The 15,867-nt window shown below is 40.0% G+C and overlaps 1 long non-coding RNA gene across 1 annotated transcript; it reads right to left on the bottom strand.

Moving 5' to 3' along the window:
• Nucleotides 1-285: 285 nt before the first annotated feature.
• LOC123480711 (uncharacterized) lies at nucleotides 286-15,737 on the bottom strand. Its single transcript, XR_006656816.2, has 4 exons — nucleotides 15,396-15,737; nucleotides 14,854-14,920; nucleotides 2,009-2,263; nucleotides 286-1,209 (listed from the first exon to the last, which is right to left on the bottom strand). It is a non-coding gene; the product is annotated as an uncharacterized lncRNA (long non-coding RNA).
• Nucleotides 15,738-15,867: the final 130 nt, after the last annotated feature.

Genomic DNA, 15,867 nt, shown 5'->3' with positions numbered 1-15,867 from the left:
GAACATTAGGAAAGACATTTGTTTATAGCAGTTTTTGTATATTGAGCACTTTTTTGTAAGGTACTATATGCTAACTGCTTTATATATTATTTCATGTATTTTTCACAATACTAAAAACCCCATAAGCTTATTTTAAAGAAAACTCAGAGAGGTAATGAGGCTTGCCTAACGACACAGTGGAGAGCTTGAGTTGAAACACATGCTTTTTTAAAAGTGTATTTTATTGATTATGCTAATACAGTTGTCCCAATTTTTTCCCCTTCCCCCCCCCCCACAGTACCCTCTTCCAGCAATCCACCCCTTTAGTTCATGTCCATGGATCGAGCATGTAAGTTCTTTGGCTTCTCATTTCCTATACTATTTTTAACATGCCCCTGTCTATTTTGTACCTACCAATTATGCTTCTTTTCCTCCATTCTCCCCCTCTGCCTTCCCTGCTAATAACCCTCCAAATGATCTCCATATCTATGACTGTTCCTGTTCTAGTTGTTTGCTTAAATTTGTTTAGATTGAGTTGTTGATAGTTGTGAGTTTGTTATCATTTTAATGTTCATAGTTTTGATTTTCTTCTTAAATAAGTCCCTTTAACATTACATATACCAAGAGCTTGGTGATGATGAACTCCTTTAGCTTTACCTTGTCTAGGAAGCACTTTACCTGCCTTTGCATTCTAAGTGATACCTTTGCTGGGTAGATCAGTCTTGGTTGTAGATCCTTGCTTCTCATCATTTTGTATATTCCTTGCCAGCCCCTTCTTGCCTGCAAGGTTTCTTTCGAGAAATCACCGGACAGTCTTATGGGAATTCATTTGTAGGTAACTCTCTGCTTTTCTCTTGCTGCTTTTAAGACTCTCTCTTTAACCTTTGGCATTTCAATTATGATGTTTCTTGGTGTGATCCTCTTTGGGTCCAACTAGTTTGGGACTCTCTCTGCTTCCGGGACTTGTATGTCTATTTCCTTTGCCAAATTAGGTAAGTTTTCTTTCATTATTTTTCAAATAAGTTTTCAATTTCTTGCTCTTCCTCTCCTCCTTCTGGCATCCATATGATTCAGATGTTGGCACTCTTGGAAATGTGCCAGTCTTCTTATTCTCTCCTTGTTTTTTTGAAATCTTGTTTCTTCATTCTGTTCTGATTGGCTGTTTATTTCTTCCTTATGTTCCAAATCATTGATTTGAACCTCGGCTTCCTTCCCTTCACTGTTGGTTCCCTGTGGATTTTTCATTTCAATTAGTGTATCCTTCATTTATTCCCTTATGCTTGTGCCTGTACTCAATGAGTTCTCCAAACATCCTTATCACCAGTGTTTTAAACTCTGCATTTGATAAGCTGGCTATCTATGGTTCATTTAGTTCTTTTTCTGGGGTTTTGTTCTGTTCTTTCATTTGGGCCATATTTTTTTTGTCACTTCAATTTGGCATCCTCCCTGTGTTTGTTTCTGTGTATTAGGTAGAGCTGTTTTGACTCCCTGTCTTAGCATACCTGTTAAGTTGTATAGGTATTCACTAGGGCAGGGCAACTCACTTCACCACTTTGGCTCAGGGTGGGGGGGGGGTGGTCAACAAGGAGACAATGCTGCTGCCTGGCTGCTGGAGGCTTGCTCAGCACTCACCCCATTTCTAGTCAGTTCACCCACTTCCCATGTGCAACTGGTGCCCTAGCTGTTGCCCTGGTGGTGGTTCCCAGAATGAGTGGGTTTGTGTACATTCTAGACTGTGCAGGCCCTTTAAACAGACTCTCCTGAGAGACTGGCAGTTTATTCTGCCATCCCAACCCCCACTGGTTTTTAACAGCCAGAAGTTACGAGGCTTTGTTTTCCAGGCTCTGGAACCCTGGGCTGCACATTCTGGCTGGGACTGGGATCACTTACTCCCCAGATATCCATCCCAATTTTTACCCACCACATGTGAATGTGGGAACACCCATTTTGCTGGCCACTTCCCCCGCCCTCTCACCACCACTGTTGCCACACCGTGTCCTCTCTACCCTGGCTCCCAGTCTCCACCTACCTGTCTGGATGAATAAGGCTTCTTAAATTCTTGGTTGTTGGGATTTTCATACAGTTCAATTTTCTGGCAGTTCCGGGTGATTTTTGTTTTGAGGTTAGCTGTGATCCTTACGGTTGTACAAGGAGGCAAATCATGTCTACCAACACCTCCGTCTTGACTGGAAGTCCAAATACATGCTTTTTCACTGCTACTCCTGCCTCCATTTAAACTTAGTTTTGAAGAATTTTTTTCATATTGAGAAGAGCTGAGACTATTCTGGGCAGGGGAAACAATATGTACAAAATAATTTTAACATGCTAGGATTTCATGAATATGTGTACTTTTCACATATCTCTGGATTTCTAAAAGATGTCATTCTAACAGAATATGTATATTCAAGCTGTAGACTAAAGTTTTTGAAACCTCCATTTATTCTTTCTCTGGTCCTTTTGTTTATATAAAACCGAGTTTCTGCCATCGTTTTCATTCTTCCTTAATAAGTTCTTTTTAAGATTTTTGCCCTGGCTGATATGGCTCAGTTGATTGAGTGCCAGCCTGCAAACTGAAAGGTTGCCAGTTTGATTCCCAGTCAGGGCACATGCCTGGGTTGCAGGCCAGGTTCCCAGCTGAGCACATGTCAGAGGCAACTGATTGATGTATCTCTTACACATCGATGTTGCTCTTCCTCTCTTCCTCCCTCCCTTCCCCTCTTTCTAAAAATAAATAAAATCTTAAAAAAAAAAATTTCTTACAGGGCAAGTCTTGCCAGACATATTCCCTCAGTTTCTGTCTGAAAAAGTCTTTACTTATTTTTCACTTTTATTTTTTTAATCCTCACCCAAGGATATGTTTATTGTTTTTTAGTTAGAGGAAGGGAGACAGAGACACACACACACATCATTGTGAGAAAGAAGCAATCTGTTGGTTGTCTCTCACACACGTCCAGACCAGGCAATCAAACACACAACCTAGGTATGTGCCCCGACCAGAGATACAACCGTGACCTTTTGGTGCACAGGTCAATGCTCCAACCAACTTAGCAGCCTGGCCCGGGCTAATTTATTGATTAGAGAGAGAAAGGAAGGAGAGAGAAAAAGAGAGAGCATGAGGGAGAGAGAGAAAGAGAGATGCATTCACTGGTTCTTCTTTTTTTTTTTTTTACTTCATTTTTAGAGAGAGGAGAAAGAGGGAGAGAAACATCTATGCAAGAGAGAAACATTGATCGGTTGTCTCTCACACACACCCCAGGACCAAATCTAAAACCTGGGCAGATCTGCACTCTAACCAACTAAGCTACCCAGCCAGGGCTATCCTTCACTTTTGAAGGAAAATTTCACTGGATATAGAATTAGGTTAATGGGTTATTTTGGGTTTGTTGTTTCTTTTTTTTTTTTTAATTGATTCCAAAGAGAAGGGAAGGGAGAGAGAAAGGGGGGGGGGGGCGAGTAACACTGATGTGAGAGAGAAACATCTATCAGTTGCCTCTTGCATGTACCCTGACTGGGGACTGAACCCACAACCCAGCCATTTGCCATGACCTGGGAATGTTCTCTGATGAAGAATTGAACCTGTAACCTTTCGGTTTGTGGGACAACACACAACCAACTGAGCCACGCCAGCCAGGGAATTTTTGTTGTTTCTTTTTACAATACTTGAAATATTTCACTCTACACTCCTCTTGCATGCATATTTTCTGAGATCAATTAAAACTATAGACAATTCTAATCACTCTTCAGTAAATGGTGTTGGGAAAACTGGACTGGTATATGCAAAAAAATGAAACTAGACCACCAACTTACACCATACACAAAAATAAACTCAAAATAGATAAAATACTTAAACGTGAGTCATGAAACCATAAAAATCCTAGAAGAGGGTTTTGCTGAGTTCTGCCAAGAAACCCTTCGCTTCCTCGCACAACCAAAAGGAGGATAACAACCAATCTAAAAACTATAAACAACCAGAAGAGCCAGAAAATCAAACTGCATGGAAGTCCGTCAACCAAGGAGTTAAACATTCACCAGACTGGTAGGAGGGATAGAGACCGACAGCCAGGTGAGCAGAGAGGACCCTCAGCAAGGCGGAGGATAAGGCGGGTGAGGCGGGGCTGGCTGAATGAGAAACTAAAGACTCAAGCTAGCTGTAAACTACCATGGGGGTTGCCATGGTGGGAGAAACTCCCAGTCTCACATGACAGAGTTCGTTGGAAAGTGGGGCTAGAGCGGAGCAAGGGAGCCGAATTGTTCCCTCTCTGACCCCTTCCCCACAGACAGCGCCACAGCAGCAGCAGAGTGTTACCCTGCCCTGGAGAATACCAAAGGCCCTGCCCCCTTACAACTTAACAGGTGTGTCAAGACAAAGAAATATGGGCCAAATGGAAGAATAGATCAAAACTCCACAAAAAGAGCTAAGTGACAAGGAGATAGCCAACCTATCTGATGCAGAGTTCAAAACACTGGTAATCAGGTTGCTCACAGAACTTACTGAGCTCAGTCACAAAATGAAGGAAGAGATGAAGGCTACCCAAAGTGAAACAAAGCAAACGATTCAGGGAACCAACAGTGAAGGGAAGGAAACTGGGATTCAAATCAATGATATGGAACAAAAGGAAGAAATAAACATCCAACCAGAAAAGAATGAAGAAACAAGAATTCAAAAAAATGAGGAGAGACTTAGGAACCTCTGGGACAACTTGAAATGTTCCGATATCCGAATTATGGGGGTGCCAGAAGAAGAATAAGAGCAAGAAGTTGAAAACTTACTTGAACAAATAGTGAAGGAAAATTTCCCCGATCTGGCAAAGGAAATAGACTTCTAGGAAGTCCAGGAAGCCCAGAGAGTCCCAAAGAAGTTGAGCCCAAAGAGTTACACACCAAGGCACATCATCATTAAGTTACCCAAGATTAAAGATAGAGAATCTTAAAAGCACCAAGAGGAAAGGAGACAGTTACCTACAAAGGAGTTCCCATAAGACTGTCAGCTGATTTCTCAAAAGAAACCTTACAGGCAAGAAGGGGATGGAAAGAAGTATTTGAAGTCATGAAAGGCAAGGACCTACATCCAAGATGACTCTATCCAGCAAAGCTATCATTTAGAATGGAAGGGCAAGTAAAGTGCTTTCCAGATAAGGTCAAGTTAAAGGAGTTCATCATTACCAAGCCCTTATGATATGAAATATTAAAGGGATTTATCTAAGAAATAGAAGATCAAAAACTAAACATTAAAAGGACAACAAACTCATGAGTATCAACAACTAAACCTAAAAAAGAAAAAAAAACTAAGCAAACAACTAGACAGGAACAGAATCAGAGAAATGGAGATCACATGGAGGGTTTTTGGTGGGGAGGGGGAGGGGCAGAATGGGGGGAAGGTACATGGAATAAGAAGCATAATTGGTAGGTACAAAATATACAGGGAGAGGTTAAGAATAGTATAGGAAAAAGACAAGTCAAAGGAGTTATATGTACAACCATAGACATGAACTAAGGGAGGGAATGCTGGAGGGTTGGGGGTTGCAGTGCAGAGGGGGGATAAAGGGGATAAAACTGAAAAAACTGTAATAGCACAATCAGTAAAATATACTTTAAAAAAAATTTTAAATCCTAGAAGGAAACATAAGCAGTAAAATCTCAGATAGCCCACATAGCAATATTTTTGCTGATATATCTCCTAAGGCACTGGAAACAAAGGAGAAAAACAAATGGGACTACATCAAATTAAAAAGCTTCTGCACAGCTAAGATACCATCAGCAAGACAGAGAACTGACCACATGGGAGAACATTTTCACCAATGATATATCTGATAAGGGTTTAATATCCAAAATATACAAAGAACTAATATACAAAAATAAAGAACTCAATGCCAAGAAGACAACCCAATTAAGAAATGGGCAAAAGACTTGAATAGAAACTTCTCTAAACAGGACATAGACATATGAAAAAAGGCTCAATATCACTAGTCATCAGAGAAATGCAAATTAAAACCTCAATGAGATATCACCTCACACATGTCAGAATGGCTATTGGTATCATCAATAAATCAACAAACAACAAGTGCTGGTTAGGGTGTGGAGAAAAGGGAACCCTAGAGCACTGTTGGTGGGAATACAGTCTGGTGTAGCCACTGTGGAAAACAATATGGAGTATCCTTAAAAAATTAAAAATGGAACTCCCTTTCGATCCAGCGATTCCACTTCCAGGAATACATCCTAAGAATCCTGAAACACCAGTACCAAAAAATATGTGCATCCCTATGTTTATAGCGGCACTATTTACAATAGCCAAGATTTGGAAACAGCTTAAGTGGCCATCAGTAGATAAGTGGATAAAAAAAACTGTGGTACATTTACACAATGGAATACTACACAGCAGTAAAAAAAAGAAGAAACTCACATTTTGCAACAGCATGGATAGATCTGGAGAATATTTTGCTAGGTGAATTAAGCCAGTCAGTGAAAGACAAATACCATATGATCTTATTTGTATGTACAATATAATGAACACAATAAACTAACAGACAAAATAGTAACAGAAACTTAGATAAATGAAACAGACTGACAGCTACCAGAAACTGGGGTGGCGGGGGACATGAGGTGGGGTGACAGGATGAACGATAGTAAAGGGATTCACCAAAGAACGTTTATGCACAACCCATGGAAACAGACAATATGGGGATTGATTTAGGGAGGGGGAAGGGTGGGGCTGGGTGGAGGTGGGGAAAGGGAGAAAAAGCAAAAACTGTAATAGAATAAATAATACAAATTAAATAAATCTTTTAAAAAAGAAGACTCTAATTTGCTCTTCCCTTTCCACACAGCTAGAATGCCCATAGATATATGTTCCTATGATTTTTAAATGTGTTTTATTCCTTAAAGAATAAAAATAATTGTTTTAACAGTGAAATAAGTTAGGTAGAACTGGTTTTCAATATTTTCCTATATCTTTACATGTGTGCTTAGATTTTCGTTCCTGTGTCCCCGATTCTTCTCAAGGTCTTTCTCCTCAGTGAGCTCCAGGTGTCTATGTAATTTTGAAAGAGACATGACTTTTCATTGATAAGTGAGAAAGGGAGCCAGCTCTTCCAGAAAGCAGTAAAATTCTCACAGTGTACAAGTCAAACAAAGCGAGGGTAACTTCCTGGCAGAAGTCTCCTTTCCCTAAGGCCAACTCATTGTCCTTAGTTTTCCTTTACTTTCCAGATTAAAGAAAATTCATCTGGGGACGGGGGGGGGGGGGGGTATCAAATATTCCCTAAGAGCTCTTCAAATAGATGTTTTTGTGATTTTTATCACAAAATAGATGTTTTTGAGATTTTTATCCTGAGTACCAATAATCTGACAATCACCTTATTTATTTCAACCTAAATGAACCTCCCCAAATATAATGACATATTTTATCTGAACTTTAGCAACTCAGCTAGGAATCAAGGGGCTCCTACCCCTTCAGAAGGGTTTCTTGACCAAATCCACGTTTCTGACACATATGTAAGCCCAGTAGGTGGTACATCATTTTCCTGATTTGGTGGGAAAAAATTCAAAGCCAAAGTTTTTCTCACATTTTAGAGATGTTGAAATTCTCCACTCCCACCCAAAATCTAAAGAGTGCTTCTTCAAAGACTTATGGGCATTTAAAGCCATAATACCTCAAAATACTTGTGGATCAATAATAATAAAAACAAAACTTTCCTTCTAGCTCGGTCACCACAGCTTTTCTTGAACTCTCAGGTGGAGGCCAAAAATATCTTAGATAACTTAGGTTAAACTGACTTATATTTAACTAAATTTGATTTCTTTCTGTTTGGAAGCAAGGAAGAAGAACTGGTTAAGATCAAAAAGAGAAAGAGAAGGTAACAGAATAGCTGATTGGATTCTTAAAAACATTATGAATGTTTAAAACACTCAACAAATACTTTTTTAAATGTCCAAGGCAATACAAGACATATTTTAAAAATTAGCTGATTTCTTTTAATTCAGTCTTTTACTTCTCTGCTCCATCTTACTCTTTATATTAGATTCCTTTTTAACTTTGTATGGAACCATAATATAACTAGAGAAATTGCATAAATCAACATAAAAATGTACAACTCAATAATGAATACTCTGCCTTCCCACGTAACCAGCACTGGGGTCAATAAACAGAACATTACCAGCTCCTGAAAAGCCCCCTACATACCCTTCGCCAGTTACTATCTTCCCCATGAAGGTAAGTGTAATCTTGACTTAATACAATAGATTGGTTTGGCTTTCGAACATTGTATAAATGAAATCATACAGTGACCGCTTATCATTTTTGTGACCACTTATCAATTTTCTTTGAACATATTATAAATAGAGCTTTTTATGAATATGTCTTTTGGTGAACATAAGAACACGTATTTCAGTTGAATATATTGAATATATACCTAGGAGTGGAACTGCGAGGTCACAGGGTTTGGATTAAGTTCAGCTTTAGTATACAGTGCCACCAGTTTCCCAAAGTATGACTATACCAAGTTGTACTCCCACCAGCCGTACTTCAGCTCTTTTAAACTGTCAAGTCATAAATCTGGGGCACACGATTATGCTGAGTACAAACTCAGATAAATGAAGGCCACTGTTAATTCCTGTGGCAATGCTTTAATTTCTAGAAACTAGAAACTAGGTAGCCTTTCAGAGAGTTTGTGTTCGCCTGAAAATATGTACAATATTTTTGCATGTATGCACATGTTCATATGTGCATTTGGGGGAGAAAAGAAACATAGCTTGCATCTGATTCTCACAGATCATATTCCCATACTTTGAAAAACTGGCGGCAATATATACTAAGGCTAAACATAATCCAGTCCCTGACACACATTCAAAAAAGTTAGGAATGACTGCTTGGTGGCAGTCCAGCAGTCAAGAAGCTGTTAGCAAACACTATTCTAGTTGGTAGAGGTGTGCTGACATAGTCTGAGCGGCCAGGTTTCCTGTGGTGAAACACAAGGATTAGAATCCTTCGTTAAAATAGCTTCAAAATGTTTTGATAACTACGTATTTTGATAACTACATAATTCTGTAAAAAGTTATTGTGACACAATCTACAAAACCATATATTATACCTATTTAAAGTGAATTCAATGTTTTTTAGTATATTCACAGCATTGTGCTATCACTGCAATCAATTTTAAAACATTGTATCACCCCCGAAAAAAAAAAACACAAAACCCACACCCATTAGTCGTCATTCCCTATTTTCCCCAGTCCTAGGCAAACATTAATGTACCTTCAGTCTGTATAGATTTGCCTATTTTGGACATTTCATATAAATTGAAACATACAATAAATATGTGTCTTTTGTGACTCATTTCACTAAGCATAATGTTTTCAAGATTCATCATATTTCAGTATTTATCAGTCCTTCATTTATTTTTACTGCCAAATAATGATTCCACTATAAGGATGTGCCATATTTTATTTATCCACTAGCTGATGGACTTGGCGACCATTTAAAATGATGTCTACATAGAATATAATGTGTCCAAATCTGTATTTCCACCCGCCCCCACCCCACTGACATGATTTTAGGATTGAAAGCACCTCTGCTCTAATTCTCTCTCATAAGACTTTAGGTAGCACATTAAATTTCATTACTGAAATTTTGGGTTAAAATCACTCCCTTTTGGCTGAATACTTTTAAAATACAAATACCAAGGAATAAGCTGTTGCCAATGGCTGACACATTACAGATGCTACATAAATTTTCTTTCTGTGATCTCCTCTAAGGCCTGCTCTGAGCCAGTATCTCACAGTATAGCTGTTAAAGTTGACCTGATAACTTAATCCAAGTTTAAAATGGCAATGATAATACCCATTTGGTATCCTCTGGGTCATATACTTTCACTTCAACCAGAACTTCAATGCAATGGAAGGCAGGAGTGAGATATTTATGAAAAGAGAAGCTTCTCTGTTCTCAGGGAAAAAATATAAAAGGCTTTACAATGGCCCAAAATATGACTGGGTATTATCTAGAGGAGTCTTTGAAGTTATCTGACCTATGCCTTTCATTGTCTAACTATTTTACAGTTTGCAAAATGGGAAAACTGATAGCAATGCAAATGATTCTTATACATACAAATGAATTTGTCCAGTGAGATACAATTGATTTCCATCCTGTGAAAAAGATAATTGTAAACATTATATTTTATGCCCTATAGATATTGACCAACTTTATATCTATTAGCAAATTCATCAAATTCATTTCGGCAGTCTCAAATGCCTATATATGTGTCTGTATTCAGATTCTCTTATGAACCAGTTTAACATCTTCTAGTTCCCTCATTTGCATGAGTTATGATTTTACTTTTTTGAAGTCACTTAAACACCGTATTATTCTGGTCACTTAGCTACTTTCCCTAGGCTACACTTAGGGCAGTCCTAAAAGTATAAATCTGTAAAGAGGCAAGGAGAGGATAGCGCTTGGCTCACTTCCCAGTAGTCTGTTTGGCCCATCAGAGGGTGCTAATGGCATGTGTCTTAAATCCAGATATTTCTCCAGGCTCCCTTTTTTTTATTGCCATTCTTCTGCAGTATGTTACTTAAGCACTGACGAATTGTACATTGTTATTTCCAGATATCTCATCTCATACTCAAAAGATTTAGATCCTGCCCTGAAAAATTCAGACATAAGCAAGAGAAAAGACCAAAAGACTAAGAATAAACGTGTAAGAAGTTCAGGTCCTCTTCTCGCCTTACTTTCCCCCCACTCCCACCCCCAACCTGCACTTCTCCCTTCTTTTCTGCAGATCGCACCACCTTTCACTCAGGAATTTGGCATTCATCCTTGGTTCACCCCTCACCTTTATTTGCCATATCCATGTCACTTGTCTCTTCAGCTCCTCTCTATTAGGATGGACTCTGCCTTTGACCAGGCTTCTCTAGTCTTGTCTAGATTCCCACAATCATAGAGATCCTGCTCTTCCCTCTTCATAGAGGTCTCCCTCTTCCACTCCAGCCCAATCTCCACATGGCTGCCAAAGTAAAATCTTTCCAAATCCCACCCCTAATACCATTCTCCTCCTTGAAATCAGAGGTCTCCCTTTGTCTTCATTAAATCCCAACAGTTTAGCATGATTTACAAGTCTCCTTAGTGTTAGGTAGGATAGACAGTAAACCGAGGCAGGGAGGAGGAGGGAGACATGTAACTCAGCAGGCCTGAGCTTGGTGATAATATTGCCAGGTGTTCCATGTTAGCACGGGAGGAGGGCAGTCCTTGAAATCCTTTGTACCGTTTCCACTATCTAGGAAAGAAAGTCTTGAAACTGTGTATTTATCCCAAGGCCTGGAAGGGGGAAGAAGAAGGGGTCCACAGTGCCCAAAGAAGAAACCAATTGCTTTGGTTAATTGCCCGCCTCTGGTCACATTCTGTTTTACGAGGGAGTCCCTAATGCTTACAGAAAGAGCCCATAAGTAACTTTGGATAACTGCCCCAACTTTACTTAACTGCCTGCCTCCTGTCACGTATCTGTTTTACAACAAGATGAACACAGAGTCTGGAGCAAGATAAAGATTCGGGCTGACAGACCCCACACATACCATAACTTTAGGTAGTCACATTCCCCCCAGGAAAGCTGGCACCGCATTTACCTGTTAATCAATATGTAACTTCTTCACTCCATCCTGCCAACTACGTAAGTCCTCAGAACAAAGTACTCTCGCTCTTGCCACCCATGCTCTGGTCACCCTTGCCCTTGCCTCTTGCCCTTGCATCTTGCTGTCCCTTACCTTGCCCTGCCCTGAGTCTATGCCTTCCTCCCTTCACCTCAAACAAGGCCTGTTCTCATAAGAGAACGTGTCACCAACAAACCCTGCTTGGACACTAATAGGCTTGCTGATCTGTAATTCTTCACTGCATCCGCAAGAACCACCAAGTTTTTCCCATAATATTAAGACCCCAGCAACCTGAACAGCGTCATGTCTTGCTACTCCACACAGGTTCCAAGATCAGCCTTATTTGCAGTCTCTCCTTAGGAAGCTTTTCAAAAATACAGATTTCTGGGCCACAACCCAGGGATACTAATACAATTGGAGTGAAAAGGGGCTAAGGAAATCTGTGTTTTTATGTTTCCTTGGAACCAAGGACCTAGTTCATGGAGTTTCTTAAGGTTCTGTGTCTTTTAGCATGAGTCTCTTTCTCGGAAAAGGGTTTGGGCACCCTGTTTTATTTTTACCTTGAATATTCCTACAGTTCCTTCGAATGTCATTCACTCCAGGAAGCTGCCCTTAATACCCCGCTCCACTGTATATTGCTTTTACCTCTTATCTCCTCACTCATCTCTGAACGACTGGAAGACAGAGACTCCCCTCTTATTTTTGCTTCCACGGTGCCCAGCACAATTCCTAGCACATAATGAGCACATTATGCTAAATGACTGCTAAATTAAATTTGTTGGATGAAAGAGGAGTCTTCCTGGGCTAGCAGAATCTCACTCCCTCTGGGAACTCATTACTCTTGCTATAGTTTCTTTCTCTCTTTTCCATTGTCCTCAGTCATGGGTAGCCACCCTCCAACATTTTATAAAACAGTGTGGTCCTCTAAACTGTTTTCCTTTCCTCACTCCCCCTGTTCAATCTTGCTACTTATCCTCATAGTCCCAGCTTATGTACTACCTCGTCTGAAACATTCCTTGACCAGCTCCGCCAGACAGATCTTTTAAATGCTATACATACAACTCATTTGGTAAGTGTCATACCTTCCCTATATTGTAGTTGTTTCTTCACAACTTAAGTCACACAATATGGTGCTTTACATTCCTAAATACACGTGTTGAGACCTACAACTCATTCCCAATATATGGGTCACAGTCACCCCATCCTAACCTCGCCTATCATTACACTCTGAGACTTCAACATTTGTAACATTTACTTGATTGCATCAACATCAATGGCTTCTATAGCCATTTATCTGCCACCAATTACAATTATCATAGGCTAGAGCTCATGATAACCTATAATTTCTCCACCTTCCTGGACACAAACTGAAATTTGTCTCTCACTGCAACCTCCTACTTTTCTGCCTCTCTCAGTCACTCCCACCAAATCTGAGCTTCAACTGTCTCATGACCAGTTGGTCAATTCCTTTCTATTCTCCCAATTCATCAGTCTTATTCTGTCTTTCCTAAAGAGCCCAGCTGCCGTGGTCAGCTATCTCAACAAACCAGCAAACCAATCAGACTTCCTCACTGTCCTCTCTCCTCTGTTCCTCCTTTGCCAGTCATTCTGACCCAGGTAACTCTGGCTGTCTGGTTTCTCCATTCCAATGCAACCAAGAGTTATTGACCGAAGTCACAAAGCCATGCTGGTTGGGACTACCTACCACAAATACATACGTATCTAATCTCAGGTATTGAATTATTACTATTTTCTATAACCGGGGACCTAGTCCACACCCAGGCATGTGCGCTGACCAGGGAATCGAACCAGCAACCTTTCAGTTCGCAGGCCAGTGCTCAATCCACTGAGCCACACTAGTTATATCCTAAAAGATAGACAGGCAAGGCCATTCAATGTGACTTCCTTAAAAATTTAGCCACTTCAAAATATCTGTACATTCCCCCCACACACTCTTGGTTTATAGTTGCCAAAGCCAATCTGTGTGCCTCTCTCCATCTTGATCTAATGATCTCCTCTGAGAGTTTAATTCTTTCATGACCTCCTGTTTAAAGTAGATGATTAGAGTTTTAGACTCTCAATTAGCCCCTTCCCTTTTTCTGAAAACATGCTTGAGTCTTGCCTACCGTCCAAAAAAGGAAATCCTCTGCAGCTGCAGCTTCAATTCATTGCTCTAATTTCTTTGTTTGCTATACCGTTAAATATTGCTACCACCTATGCACTCTTAAACTACTTGCAATTAGTTTTTGTCCCCTCCATCTTTAACTTGTCACTTCTCTCCTGGTTCTTCTCCCTGCCACTCTGATCATTTGCCTCTGTGTCCCTTGCCAACTTTTCCCCAAATTTCTGTCTTGGGACCTTTTTTTCCTACTTTGTCCTTCGGTGATCCCATCTACTTCCACAACTTTACTAATATTTATGTGAAAGGGTCCTCAATATGAAATTTTATTCATATTTAGCTCTACTTTTCTCCCAAACTCCAGATTTACATTTTCTAGAACCCTAAAATGTTAGATATAGAGGCATTCAGAGGTCATTTATCCTAAGTCTTCACTGCCTGGGTATTTCTACCAAATGGCTCACTGGCTTTTAAAAGTCAGTTTCCAAAATTGAACACCTAATTTTCTTTCTGCTTCCAACTCCATTCCCAAAATGACTCCTTTTCTTGATTATTTCGATAACAGTCACCCTAAGGCACATGGCCTCCTTATTCTCTATACTCTATCAGCTATTAATCTAGTAGATTCCACTACCACAGATTCTCTCAAATACATCCATTGTTTTCAGTTCTAAACTACTACATTTGCAGTTTAAATCCTATTTATCTCCCACCTAGAGTATTACGGTGAACTCCTGCGTAGATGTCTAATATCTCCCCTACCTGGAACTCTGAATTATTTCTTGTTCATTACCACCAAATTAATCTTCCTAAACAGCAGTTCTGATCTGCCACTCTCTGGCCTAAAAACCTTAAACGTCTCTCAGGGATTATTCAATTATTTACAAATTCCTTATCATGGCATTTAAAGTTCCCCATGTTCTGGACTCAATTCTATTTTTCTAGCCTTCATGCTATGCCCATCACCCGGAATATCCTTCCTTCCTTCATCTTTACCTGGCAAACTCCTAAGTTCTTTAAAACTATTTGAAATAAATACCATTTCCATCACAAAATTTTTTTTTTACCCTAAACTATGGAGCTCCTCTAGCACTTTATTGACAATTTTATTTAATGCTTACCAAATTTTGCCTTGTATGATAATCTGTGTATTCCAGAGCTTCTCATACTTCTCCTTTAGAAATGCACCTAATTGTACAGAAAAAATGAACAGACAGCCAAGACTGTCACAAAAAGCTGACTGGAAAATTAAATTTTAATATGAATTTTACAGTTATTAGTACTTGACTAATGTTTGTTTTTAATATAAAAATGGCATGGCTAACAATCCAGGAAGATGGGTCTATTTCATTTTGGGGATTTCGGGCTCACCTGACACACTGTGGACACCCCCCGCCCCCGCACCGCACACCCGCTGAGTTAAGCTAAGGGCAGTGAATGCCTTACTATATATGAAACTGTAAAACTAATACAGTACCATCTACAAATGCTCAAGAAATATTGTTGAACTGTGACTCAGAATAGGTTAACTGGTGTTAACTATATTTACTAAATGTTTACCATGTACCTAGATTCTGCTCTGTTTCAATGAACTTATCCATGAGACGACCCTAATCAAGTATAACACTGTACATAAGAGTTAAATCATGAAACGTAAGCCTACTTGTGTTCTGCGAAAGACTCAGGTTGGAGACTCAGTCTCTCCGTTCCACACTCGTGACTACCTCTTTAAAGTCCACTCTGACCTCCAAATTATTTTCTGGAACTCGATAATTTTCTGCTAACACTGCGCAAGGCTTAATCCTCACCACCTGAAAATAAAAGGTTTACATGCTTTCGCTCTCCAATTTGAAGTTCAGCAAATGCTCCTGGGCGTGGACAGCGGAGCACCGGGCGCTGTCGCTCAACGAGCCCGATCCGAACAAAGGGGCAAATTTGCCAAAGCTGACAGCACCGCCCCTAACATCCCCCACGGGCTTTCAATTGGTCCTTGTGGCTCACTCTCTTTCCAGGTTGGTGTTCCAGTTTGGCCCTCGCCTCCACAAAAATCCACCTTTAGCCAGCGACTATTGGTAGATTGTTACGTCATTGCTCCATGTACCTCACTCCTATTGGTTACTATAGGAAGGGGCGGT

The sequence above is a fragment of the Desmodus rotundus genome, chromosome 12 (genome assembly GCF_022682495.2).
Source record: "Desmodus rotundus isolate HL8 chromosome 12, HLdesRot8A.1, whole genome shotgun sequence".
Classification (NCBI taxonomy): Eukaryota; Metazoa; Chordata; class Mammalia; order Chiroptera; family Phyllostomidae; genus Desmodus; species Desmodus rotundus.
The sequence above is the reverse complement of the archived record's forward strand: the minus strand, read 5'-3'. Positions and strand labels throughout refer to the sequence as shown.